Source organism: Rousettus aegyptiacus, unplaced genomic scaffold, assembly GCF_014176215.1.
Source record: "Rousettus aegyptiacus isolate mRouAeg1 unplaced genomic scaffold, mRouAeg1.p scaffold_m13_p_4, whole genome shotgun sequence".
NCBI classification, from domain to species: domain Eukaryota; kingdom Metazoa; phylum Chordata; class Mammalia; order Chiroptera; family Pteropodidae; genus Rousettus; species Rousettus aegyptiacus.
The window spans coordinates 72253543-72266731 of NW_023416307.1; the positions used below are offsets into that span (position 1 = coordinate 72253543).

The following is a 13189-nucleotide window of genomic DNA, read 5'->3' on the forward strand; positions in this document are numbered from 1 at the left end:
ACCCCAGGAGAGCTCTCTAGTCAATCTACCACAGTTAACTAATTATAAATGCTTAGAATAAAATAGATGACAAAAGTGAGGTTATATTCTGAAGAAAAAAATCAGCTGCTGTTACTGAGTTATCTATCATGTGCTAGGTGCTTTGCATATTTTTCATTTACTTCTTAAAATAACTCAGCATGGTAGTTATTATGATCCCCATTCTTAAACAAAAAAGTTCAGACTTAGAAAGGTCTTGCCTAAGTTTACAGAGCACAGGTTGCAGAGCTGGAATTTGAACTTAGTTCCTTTCAGCTTCCAAACTTTTTCTTTAGCCAGTCCCCAGAAACTCTATTCAGTTTTCATAGCATAATTTCTTCCTCTGTAATTTTATACTAACTTACACAATTTTACGATTGATGACCATGTTATCTTTAGTCATAGCATCTGCTAATTAGACTTCAATGTTTTTATTTGGACCTCAAGCTTAATATTCTGAGTAAAAAAAGCAAACAAACATTGACTTCATAGTTTGAAAACTATAATCTCTGGATCAATAGTCATTTCTGAATGCTTCTGAGTCTTGTACACATCTCTATTATTACATATATTATGTTGTATTGTAATTTTTTCATCTGCTTTTTCTTTAAGGCTACACATACTTGAAAACAGGAATTAGTTCTCTAGATTTTGCATTCTCATCATTTAGCACAGTGCCTGACTCATTAATAAATGTTGCTGACCTATACAAAAGCTATTAGAAGAAATTTTTGGATTTGTCTTTATAGAGGAGCAGATTCTTAGAAAACTTGGAGGCTCAAGTTACCCTAGATGGATCTAAAGCACAAACATGAAACATTTGAATTCTCCTCTGAAGGAAATATTGAAATATTGGTGCATCAAGCGGCATCGTCCCAAATATCTCATGATCTCACTTTGGTTTACCCGGAGAATGAGCCAGGTGAGACTGGGGCCTGCTCTTCTCCAAGAGAGGGAGAGAGAGACTGGACACAAGCTCAGCTTCCTATAACATAGTGGCTTCTTCCTCCTGTCCAGAGGGGTTACTATATCCCCTTGGCCCCAAGAGCCTCAGCTGCTGGGGAGCTGACTTCCCCAGACAATTCCTGTAAACAGTGGACACCCAAATCCGGATTGTAAGAAGAGAGTGACAAGAGAGCGTGGTCCCTTGCCTGAAACATTTACCCAATGTGTTCAATGTATATCTGGTCCCAGCGTGCCTTTCTGTGGGGACAGTGGGAAGACCTGTGGACTTAGGGCTTTTTTTTTTGCTTACCTCTGGCTTTTGAGTCTCCTCAATTTTTTAACTTGTGACCTTGAAATTTGTCTTGAGCCCTGGTTCATGACAGGTGTTAAACACAGAGAATCCTACCTTACAGAAGAACAGTAATAACAATAATAATAGTAACAATAATAAAGTTAATAATTATTAAGAGCGATTGGGTACTTTCAGGTGCCAATTCTAAATGTTTTACCTGTATCAGCTCTTTTAATCCTTATAATAACTCTATGAGGTAGGTACCATTGTCGTTCCCATTTTATAGACATGGAACTTAAACATAGAGACATTTAGCTTGCCCAAGATCACACACCTAAAAATTCTAGCTCCAAAGGTAGCCAGAATCTCTCTTGATGGGATTCAAGAAAAATGATTCACAAAAATGGTTAAAAGATATGATATCTTTCTAATTAATTTTTTATTTATTCCTCTAAAGCAGTATACATTAATCACATAAACATATTATCGAGCATACTATGCATGAAGGAATAACATTGAGTGTGTGATATTTCTGTTTTGGGGAGTTGTATAATCTAGTGAAGGAGACTGAGAAGGATGATTATGATAAATACCATGTAGGACAGGGAGCTTTGGGAGAGTGTGGGAGGAATACCTAACTCAATCTCAGGAAGGCTTCTCAAAGGAGGTGAGTTGAATCTTAATGGATAAACCTAAAAGCAACAAACAAACATAACAAACAAATAGAGACTCATGGACATGGACAATAGACTAGTGGTTTTCAGAGGGAGCATGAAGGGGAGAGGTAGATGGGATAAAAGGGGTCAAATATATGGTGACAGAAAGAAATCTAACTATGGGCAGTGACCATACAATGCAAAATATATATGATTTAATATTGAATTTTACACTTGAAACTTACTGGATTTTGTTAACCAGTGGCACTATAATAATTAATTAATTAAAAAAATAAAGGATATATATATATATATATATATATATATATATATATATATATATATATATATATATATATATATCGGCAGGGTCTACTAGATGGAGAAAGAGGAGATATGACCTGATCAGAGAATAAAATTAGAGTCGCACTACTGGAATAGAGTCTTCAAAGAAATAAATGGTGATATCTGAGCATCTGAGGCTGGAAGGTTAAGTAAAAATTATTTTTCTTGAAATTATGAATGACTTTGCTTGCTTAAACAAAGTTTTTGCAACAAGGAAAAGAATTTTAGCAAGTAAACGAATTAGCCTTTTGGAAGCTCACTCTGGCTGTAACGTGGAGAGTGCATTGGAGGAGGCGGGAGACAAGGGAGGAGGCAGGAGGCCAGGAAGGAGGCTTGCAGTGATACAGGAGTGAGGTTAGAATGGCCTTAATGGAGGCAGTGTCTGTGGTGTATGAGAAATAAACCAATTTGGTAGGAATACTGGACTGGGGTGAGATTAGATGTGTCAATAGAAGGAGGAAACAAGAATAATTTCTGGTTTTTCAGCTTGGTCAACTGGTAAAGATAGAGGACACAGGGGGAGAAACAATTTTGGGGGCTGGAGTGATAATGAGTTCAATTTTCTATAAGCTTTCTGATTTCAGATTCAAGTAACATATGTAACTTGAGAGCTTATTACGTGCCGAGTTCTGGGCTAGGTGTTTCAACACAGCTTAATTTATTAAGGTCTCAAAATACTTTATGTGAGCACGGCTATGCATATTTTATAGGTAAGAAAACTAAAGCTCAAACTGATGAACAGAGTGGGTCAATATCACACGGCTAGTAATTCCCTGAAGAATGAAACAATACTACCATCTCGGTAGGCTCCGAATCATGGTAGTGGTAGAGAAAATCTGTTTTAAGTCTTGAGCCACATACTTGACTCATTCCCTCAGACTTAGATCTTGAGCCCTCTTTTCAACTCTTACACACTCATTGTTTTTACTCTCACCTATCTGCTTATGATGTCGATGGCTTCAAGCATCCCCTCCAGATTTCTATATCTGTTACCTACAGGACATACTACTTTATAAAATTATCATAGAGTTGCTTGAGATTAATTTTGTTCAAAACTAAACCTGCTTCTCGTTTGAGATTTCTGTCTTTCGCATAGGGTACCGCTCTTCTTCCCAGTGAGATCAGGGGGTCATTTGGGCTTCTGCCTTCCTGATGCTCAAAATTCACTTATGCTGATCCTACCACCTTTGTATATTTTAAATTGGGTCCATTTTTAATCTTCTCTCCAAATGATTTATTTCTCATTTCAATTACTAGAATAGCCTCCTAACTAGTTCCCTTGTTTCCCCTTTACCTTCTCCTGTCATCTCGCAAGGTATACCCAAAGCAATCCTACTAAAGTGTAACTGTGTTCATGTTCTTCCCACATCTGAAATTCTTCAGTGGCTCACCACGACCTTGACTCTCAGTCCTTACCTTCGGCCAAGTCACGTTTTCCCTTTTGGCCTGGACACTAGAAAAACACAAGCTCTCTCAGCTGGGCAAGCTGAATGCCTCAAAAGCAACACATGTTTCTTTTTTCCATCTGTTCCCAGCCTATAGCACAATGCCTTGCCAAGTCAAAGAACCAAGCTCCAATTGTCATGTATGAGATTTATAAAAGCTGTATTCTAGGAGCAACTTGAGAAAACCTGCAGTATTAACCTTTATCTTTATAAACATTTCATTTGTGAGAAGTTTTGCATTATAGGCATTTTCTGATTCCTTAATTAAGGACTGTGAGGGAGCCAGCAGCGCACAGGGTGCTTTGTCTAAAAGACTTAATTGAGATTTGTTGCCTTAGGATATGAAGCAGTGATAATTAATGAGAGAGAATTTTTTAACAGTTTTGTTTTATGATAGTTGTAGGCTGTCGTCTTTTGGAGAAAAGTTATACAAGGTTATACCTTAATTTAAAAATGTAAAAAGAAAAATAAAGTGAAAAAATATGAAAATGACTGCATTGATAATTTCCATGCAGAGGTAGAAGGAATTAAATTCTGTCAGAAATGATTATCTAAAGCCTGGCTGGTCATTGTAAATAGATCATACTGGTTCCTTGTCATTGACACTGCGATTTTTAGCAGCCTAGAATCAACGTTAGGCCCTTTTGGAGCATGCGGCACACTGTTCTGCTCTTGCTAAATCTGTTGAGTTTTCCAATAGTGTTGACAGTTTCTGAATCAAAGCAGGCAATGTGCACCTTTTATTAAACCTGGCAAACAAGGAGTAGACAGTCAATAGGAAGATGCTGAGACACCCCTGAACAACACCTTGAACAAAGACTGCTTGGGCTGTGTGGGGAATCACATTTTTTAAGACTTCTAAATAGCTCCAAAAGAGAAGCACATTGAATTTAGCTACTCATACCTTATTTTAAAAGAAACTGTTTCAAAATTTTAGCAAGGAATGAAATGGACACTAGTTAATAGAATGGGAAATGATTTTATTTTTATCTTCTCTCTAAATATTCATTATGGCATTGTGGAAAAATTATAATTTCAGGTAGAAAAAGGAAGGTGAAGCAAAGGATCCCAGCATACACTTACTTTTTGTGATAATGATTACTTATACATAGAGGATATTTAGATTTATAATACAGCAATACTAAAAACACTGATGATATATTTTCCCGATATGTAAAATAAAGGTTGTTTCTACACAGGAAGAAAAAGAAAGAAAAAGAAAGGAAAAAAGTGGTTATAAGTAACTAACATTCACAATCTTATACCTATTATTAAATATTTTTCAATGTGTAGAATTTATAATTCACTGAAAAGCAATTGAGATCCAAATGTGATTTCTGTGTACATTAAGAAAATAAGGTTTTTTATTTAAGATACAGACAAGAAACATTTTTTTCAGAGGCTAGTTTGCAGTTTGTAAATTAGATCATGGAAACCTAAGATTTCCTTTTTAACTTTAAGATAAAGACTTTCTTAAAACTCTACACTTAAAATACTTCTCAAACTCATGTTTTGGAAGTCACAATAGAATATCAAGGACCTATATAGAACAGAGAGTGCTTGTCCTTGGTTGGTCACCACCTTTTAGATAGTTGAATAGGAGGACAAAATGGGGAACAATATGAAGTCTAGGATTCTTGTAGGTTAAAAGATTGTTGATGACATGATATATCATTTGGAAAATCTTTATCCCTAAGAGTTGAAAGTCACACTTCTTGAGACTGAGATAAGTAACACCTTCTATGCAACTATGCTTCAGTGTGTAAGTAATGGGAAGAGCATTACTGAAGGTGTCACCTAAACTGCATCAAAGTCCTAAACTGTCACTAACAAGTTCTGTAGTTGGAAAAATCTCTCCCTCTTCAATAATAAAGAAAAGAGAACTGGATTAATTGCTTGCAATACTACATTTCAGCTCAAATAGATGTGTTTCTAGAGTCATTTAAATGGAAAGCTTAATCTGCAGGACCTTTGGTAGCATCTCTAGATCTCAAGGTTCTGTAACCTCTAGATCTAGATTTGGCTTCTCTTGAAAGGACCATTTCTCACAGAGCTCCAAGTTCAGGGAGACAAAAATCAAGACAGGGCCAGAGTATATCCAGGTAAACAAAGACTGAGAAGATATGGGGAACCATGATATTCCATACTATTCCAGTTCCTTTCTAATAAACTGCACTTTTTGGAAATATAAAGACATATTCCAAATCTACCTTTTTGCAACCTTTTTCTCTTTTTTTAAATAAGACAATGTTCTTAAAACTCAAGATCGTTTCCCTAAGCACTCTCTGGGGAAAAGACAAATATTTCTTCACTGGTGCATCATTTTGATTTTAGAAAGATATTAGGTAACAATAACATATTTCTTGGACCCACTAAAAATACATAAAAGCTATGGAAAAATAGTTTATGTGTACAAAGGAAAAGGGAATTTTAAGATGTCTTCTTTGTAAATGTTCCAAAGAGAACAAAAGACACAATAAAAATTATAAGAGCAAAAGATTGTGAATGTATTTCTCCTAAACAGAAACTGAAGATAAAATTAATTTTTTATGAAAACATTGCTGGCATATGTACATTTTCTAGCTTCGTGGCCAATTAGTTAAAAAAAAATTTCTTTGAAGCTACGCTGTGGTAATAGCATATTGGTTATTGGTTTCTTCTACTTGGAACTTTACTAAATTATTTACAGTGGTGATTGATTGTATCTCATAATATCCCCTATTACTCTTGCTTCTATGGCAGACATGCATCATGCTAGTGTAATTAGTATATATTTAATTAAAAGGCTGCTATTGCCTATGTACCAATAGTAAGAATTATTGAAAAACTAAGCAAAAGAAGGCCATTTTGAAAATTACTTTGGTATGATACATATTCAAATAAATGCAAAAATTTCCTCTGTAATATGGAAAGCTGAAATAATGGAGATGGGCCTTTAGCAATTTGCTGTATCTTACACAGATCATTACACAAGGACCTAACTAATAAAGTAGAGTTAGAAAAATCTAATCAGAGACAAAAATTGGAAACAACTGGACTCTATGAGTCATAAAATCATACTGCATTTTTAGGTAAGTGAATTCTACAATCTACCATTCATGGCTGAAGTGTTGACCTATAATTGAGAAATGTTATAGAATTATGAGAACAAAGAAATATGATGTAAGGTTATTTTATTCTTAAATTTTGAAAAAAAATGAATCAATTCAGATAAGATTTAAGATTATTTCTAACTACACTACTTATAAAAAAAACCCTAAAGATAAACTCTAATTTTTTCCCCTCAGTTAAGCTTCTGAAAGCAATCTAAAGCAAAATTCATTATTATATAAAAGCTTTTAAAATATAAGGAGAAAAAACACACAAAAAATATTGAGGCAGCATTATGTTTCCTAGTAAACTTCAAATGAGATGCTCCCTGATAGTGGTTCTCCTTTTGGGAAGCTGAACTAGCTTAGTAGTATATGCCTAAATGATATCATACCCAGGAGACATTTGGGTTTCAAACTGCTTCAAAGTGAATTTTTTGTTTTGGTTTTTGTTTTAAACAGCATCATGTCAGGGTAAAACGGAACAAAACAAAATTCAGGACTCTAGTCTTGCCTTTAGATCATTAGTTGGAGCCAAGTTGCCTCTCATTTACATGGTGCCAGCTTTTCCCCTACGTATTAGCTCTGTGGGGATTTGGTTATTTAATGTTGCCTGCTGTTCATGTTTTGCCTGTATTTTCTTCTGTTAAGCACATTACACAGTGTAAGTGTTGGAAGAACTGCAGTGCCCTTGGTGCCATCTTTGGAGCTTGTGTAGCCCCTAGCATTACAATGTATTAACTACCATTGCGTAGTAAACAACAATTATTTTGAACTTGGATGAAAATAAAATATTGCCCCGAAATACCTTTAAAAAATGCTAGGAAGTGGCAAGGATTTGTATACCTTCAATGAGCCTATGATGTTCCTGGTAATAGACTAAATACGTTTATTGTTAGAATTAGATTTTAAGCTACTGCCTTAACTATTTTTAAGAAATTCAATAAATATGGTACATTTATAAATTTATAACATCAAAACAGACAATACTGCAAATGAGATCTATAGTTCCAAAAAACAGTGAGTCAATCCACATTCTTTTGCTAATAAGAAACAATTAAAACACTTCTCTTCTGACAGAGTGGCATACATAATTAAAGATGCTTTGCTCTTATTATGTAGAACTTCTGTGCTATGAAGATGCCTTTGAAGGTGAGACTTCCAGAGTATAGCTTAGAGTGTAAAAGCACACATTTGGAGTAAGCAAGGGGCTTAAATACCAATTTTACCATTAGGATTGGTTATGTTACTTAAACTTTCTAGAGAGCTTCGGTTCTTTTATCCAGTAATAATAGTATCTATTTTAATAATTATTTTAAAGATTTAATGAACTAATAATCTAAAATACTTGACTCATAATAAACTCATAAAATGCAAGTTTTGATTATTACCATTGATTAAAAACTGTCTATATATAAGGTGCTTTACATATACTATCTCTAATTTTTTCAAATCCTGCAGTTGAATATTTTGAATCTCAGACTGTATCTCAGAAAATATAAACCACTTGCCTAAGTTTACATGGCCAGTGAACTGCGGAGCTGGTATTTGAACCCAGATATTTCTAGCTCTGAAGCAGTAGCTCTTAACTGGGAGAGATTTTTGTCCTCTATCTTCGACTGGGCAATGCTTGGGGACAGTTTTGGTTGTCACGACTAGGAGGGTACTATTGGCATCTAGTGGATAAAGGACAGGATGCTCCTAAACATCCTATAATGCCCAGGACAGCCCCCAACAACAAAGAATTTGGCTCAACACATCAATAATTCTGTGGTTGAGAAACCCGGCTCTAAAGCTCTCATGAGCTTTCCAATACACCTGCTACCTCACTAGAATACGGCCATGCACAAAGTTAATAGTTTGGTGCCTTTTGATATTGCAATAAATAAAGTTGCTTTCGAAAACAATGTATACTGAGAAAGGACACTATAGTATACCTTTGTAAGCACAACTGTTTTCCTTTGGGGACTTCCTCCCTTACTCCATGTGATTTTGGGGAAAGTGCTAATCAGGGCTCCACCCACCTCTGAGTGCACAAGTTGGCACATAAAACTAGCTGGGGCAAATGTAGTATCCATTTCCTGTCATTTTTTTGATTCAGGGTTGGGCAAGGCCCTCACAGAGCTAACCAGAATTCTCTGGGATTGGTATATGGATTTTCACAGAGAGGTTCTCATTTTGCTGAGGTCGCTGAGCTCTGGAGCATAAAGAACAAAGCAAAGAAGACCTTTACAGTAGGAGAAAATGAGGTCAATGGACTTAGAAAAGCACTAAAATCTGCATGACCCCTGAGATCCAGCACTGCTAAACTACTTTCTTAGTCTCATGAGCGAGTTCTGTTGTTTATAATCAAAAGGACCTCAGATAATAGAACAGAATATGCTTTTTGGCATATATTTTAAAAAATAGTGATGTTGCATTCACACAATGTTGTCTCTATTTTAAAAAAGATAGATAGCATGAAGCCCCTTGAAGAGTCTACACTTTACTTGGAGGCAGGGAAAGACAAACAACAGAACTTCGCCTCCTCACTTACACAGTGGGCTCCTTGAGAGTGAGGGCTGGGTTTTCTTATTCTCCATTCCTACCCTACATGTACGCATGGCTGTTACTGGTACATGTTTAGTAAGTAACTGTTGGATGGTTAAGCAGATAGCACCTGCTGTTATGTTTTTTTAGGCCTTTTATGAACTAGTCCTCTATTTTTCACATTTCCTTTCCCTAATGTGCAATATCACTGACCTTTGGGAAACATTATATTATCACTAAAACAGATTCTGCTAACCCAGAATTGTTCATTGTAATAGTCTGCAGAATGGAGGGGCTCTTTCATAAAAATTATCTGAAATTTCCTAAACTCCTTTAAAGTAATAAAGCATGTTAACATTCCTTATTTAATTAAGCCCATAGTGCGATTAAATTCACCAAAATGTAAAATATGCGAACAGAACATAGTTGAATTTTTATAGTCTGAAACTTAACTTTCCTTGTTTAAAATATGCCTTGGTTGCAAAAAGTCAAATATAAGACTATACTTTGAACAAACAAATAAGAAATGCAGGACAAATAGGGAATAACCAGTATTTGGAGAGAAGCAGCTGGGAAAGTTTCGATTAAGCCATTTCTGCTTCCAAACAGAAATTCTGGTTACAGGATCTGTCACAGATATGCTGACTTCCAATATGTTAAGCTAAACAAAATTTCAAATTTACTCCAGCAGCAAAAAAAATATTCTCAAGAAACATAAAATATTTTAGCTTTTACTACTTTAGTATTGATCTTAGGACCACAAGGGTTTGGCTCCTTGTCCTCTCTGTCCCCCGCCAAATAAAAACAAGAAAAAAACTTTTTGTTCTTTTATTCTCAAATTCTTGCTTGAATATTTTTTGGTAACCACTCAAAGACCATGAAAATAGTCAGCTTAACCCCACCTGGTCCTCGAAAAACAACCAAGCTCTGAGTGGAGAGAGAATTCAGTCTTGTGCTGTGGGCATTGGCAATCCTGAACGAATGAGAATAGGCTTAATGTCGGGAGTCTATTTCTGGCTGCAGTAGCTTCTTTTGGTTCCAGATACAGTCTTTGTGGCCAAATCAGGTTCAGTAGACAGAATCGCTTTCTAAATGGCTATGTTGGCCACAGTCCATCAATATATATGGCCAGAGTGGCTGGGTAAACTGTTGGGCAAGATCCAGGAGAAAAGGGTTAACTACAGGGTGTGGACTATTCTAGGTAATAAGAACAATTTACATGGTGGTCTATATTGGAAACTACACATTTGGGCTTTTTCCCTCAGAAGCAGCTTTTCCAGAAAAATCTGTCTTGTTGTCTGACACCTTCACTTGTACCTGCTCTGTTCTGTGAAAGTCCTATGTCATTCTCGGCATCTCCGCAGAGAATTCAGAAATGTCCTTAAGTTCAGAAAAGAGCAATTTAAACCATTCCTTTGCTGAGATAAATATGATAACTATTTCTCCAGAGATTATTAAAAGTAGTACGTTTTTGTTAAAAGAGACATTACAAATCTAACTCAATCCTTTTATTGTATTTATTGGTCATGAAACTCAGGCACTTTGAAAAGTTGAGTGACTGTCATGCCTGACTTACAGCTGACATAGCAGTGGCCATGGTTATTCAATCTGTGGTGCAAAGTACCCCAGGTAGTAAGACAATAACTCAGGGGTAGGAAAAATAATGGAACTTCTCCTTGTGCTTGTTTTATCCCATTATAAGAATGACTATCTATGAATGTCTAATAAGAATGACTAATTATGATTTTCATGGTCATAAAGGAATAACTTATGACTGTATTTTATAGTATACATGATATATTTAAAATTAACCCCTCAGCATTTCTTATCCTACTTTCGTGCTTTTCCCCACTCCCACAAAGCAGTGATTATCCTAGTACTTACTACATCTTTTACTTATTTATTTTGTTTATAGTCTGTCTCCCTCTACCTAGAATGTAAGCTCCAGTTGTTTGTACTGGTGGTTCAGTGGTAGAATTCTAGGACGTAAACTCCACAAAGGCAGGAAATCACTGGTCCTACATGAGAAATCTCGTGGACTTAAACCAACCCACCATAATAGAAGCAGTTGTTCCCTCCTTTCTTGTCCTTGCCCATGACTTATTCTAAAAGTTAATTAGCACTGTCTTCTAAGGTCACTGTCAAATCGTTTACTATGTGATCCTAGGGAAATCATGTGTCTTCTCTGTGCCTCAGTTTCATAATCAAGTTGGACTTGATTGGACTAGATAATCTTTATGGTCCCTTCTAGGTGAAGCATTTGTTTTCTGTTGTAGCTGTTCCTCGAGCAGAGCAAACACTCAATAAATATTTTTAAATGAATAAACGGCTATATTAGTATAGTAGTACTTGTATATAATATGCAAATAAATATACATACATCAGCTGTGGATGCTCAAGAACTTTTTTTTACTGGTAAGGGTATATTATCAGTAAAGTTTGGAGCCCTCTCATGTTAGAAAATTTTTTATTTTAAGTCTGTCAGGGAACTGGTTAAGACGAGGATTAAATGGAGTACCAATTAAGGAGGGTATTTGAAGTGAGGGCTCTTCTATGCGGTGAAGACTTTAACTCGCTAGGGCTTTTTATTCTGGAGACTGAAGGGCCTATTTTAGTCATGTCAAAGTAGAACAAATAGGCAAGCATGATCTGGGGTTGGAGTAGAACAGGACTATAAGATGACCGAATCTGGAGCTTCTGCTACTTTGGATAACTGGTTAAGAAAAAAAAGCCAATGAATTCCTTCTGGGATTGAGGGGGCAGATTTCTGCTTCTGAGATTTAATTTTAAGAAGAGCTGGGCAGACAAGTCATGAAGATGTCTTTAACAAGTCCTAGTAGCAGGGAACGACAATGAGGTCCTTCATTTAAAATTTCATGAAGAATAGTAGACTCTAGGCCAATAACTTGGATCTAAATGTCTGACTGTTGAGAGTACAGCAGAGATTGCTGGTTATGGCCCAGTTTGTACTGAAGGGCAATGCTCCGTAGGACCTAGCTGCACTAGCTTTGGGCTTTGATGATGTGCTTTGAAGAGCAAAGACTAAGCAGTGTGTAAAACCTGCTGCCATGTAGGTTTCTGGACCTGGCATTCTCCACAGAGTCAGTAGGCACCCAAGGACTCAGCAGGACTCAGCTTTGAAAATAACGCTCTATGGCAAGGAGAAACAATAGCCATGGTGAGTTAACCAAGACCCACCCAGTCTGCTCTATGTCCGGCATTGGAAAAGGATGAACTTTCTCTGTGATCAGTCCTTAAGATACTTGGAAAATTTAAAAGGACAAGACACTTGAACAACTTGAAATTAAGATGGAGCAATGAAATGTGAGGTGTAGAGGGGCTGCTCACGAAATTGACTTGAAAAAGGAAGTAAATATCACAGTAGTTGTACTCTGAATGTGTTTAGACATTTCCTATAGTTCATTATTTATTTTTCACCTATGAACATTCAGAATCACATTAGAGGTGATTTCCCATTGGCATTGTCTCAGAAACCGTTAGATAGTTGGAGGAAGGCAAGTGAATGGACTCAATCTGAATTTTGAGATGAGGAAATGGGAAATTAAAATGTATTTTCAATTCTGACAGCATAGTTATTTGCATTGTCAGGGTATTTGAATTTTCTAGCTATTGTCTGTATCACTTTGAACAGGTCATAGAGGTCAAATATGTATCCTATTCTGTGATATTACTAACCACCAAGGTAAGTTTTATAGATAAAATGGAAACAAAACATTGTAGGAAGTGCCATGTACATATCTTAAAAGAACCATACTAGGTGATAAGTATTGATAATACATTGCCTGAAAGCATTTAACCTTTTTTTTTACTAAGCAATATGTAATGTAAATTACTTTGCTCTTTACAGTG

General features: G+C 36.0%; 1 protein-coding gene across 1 annotated transcript in view; it reads right to left on the reverse strand.

Annotated features, from left to right (window-relative positions):
- Window positions 1–13189, reverse strand: part of EPHA6 (EPH receptor A6) — a 795422-nt gene that overhangs the window by 16328 nt on the left and 765905 nt on the right.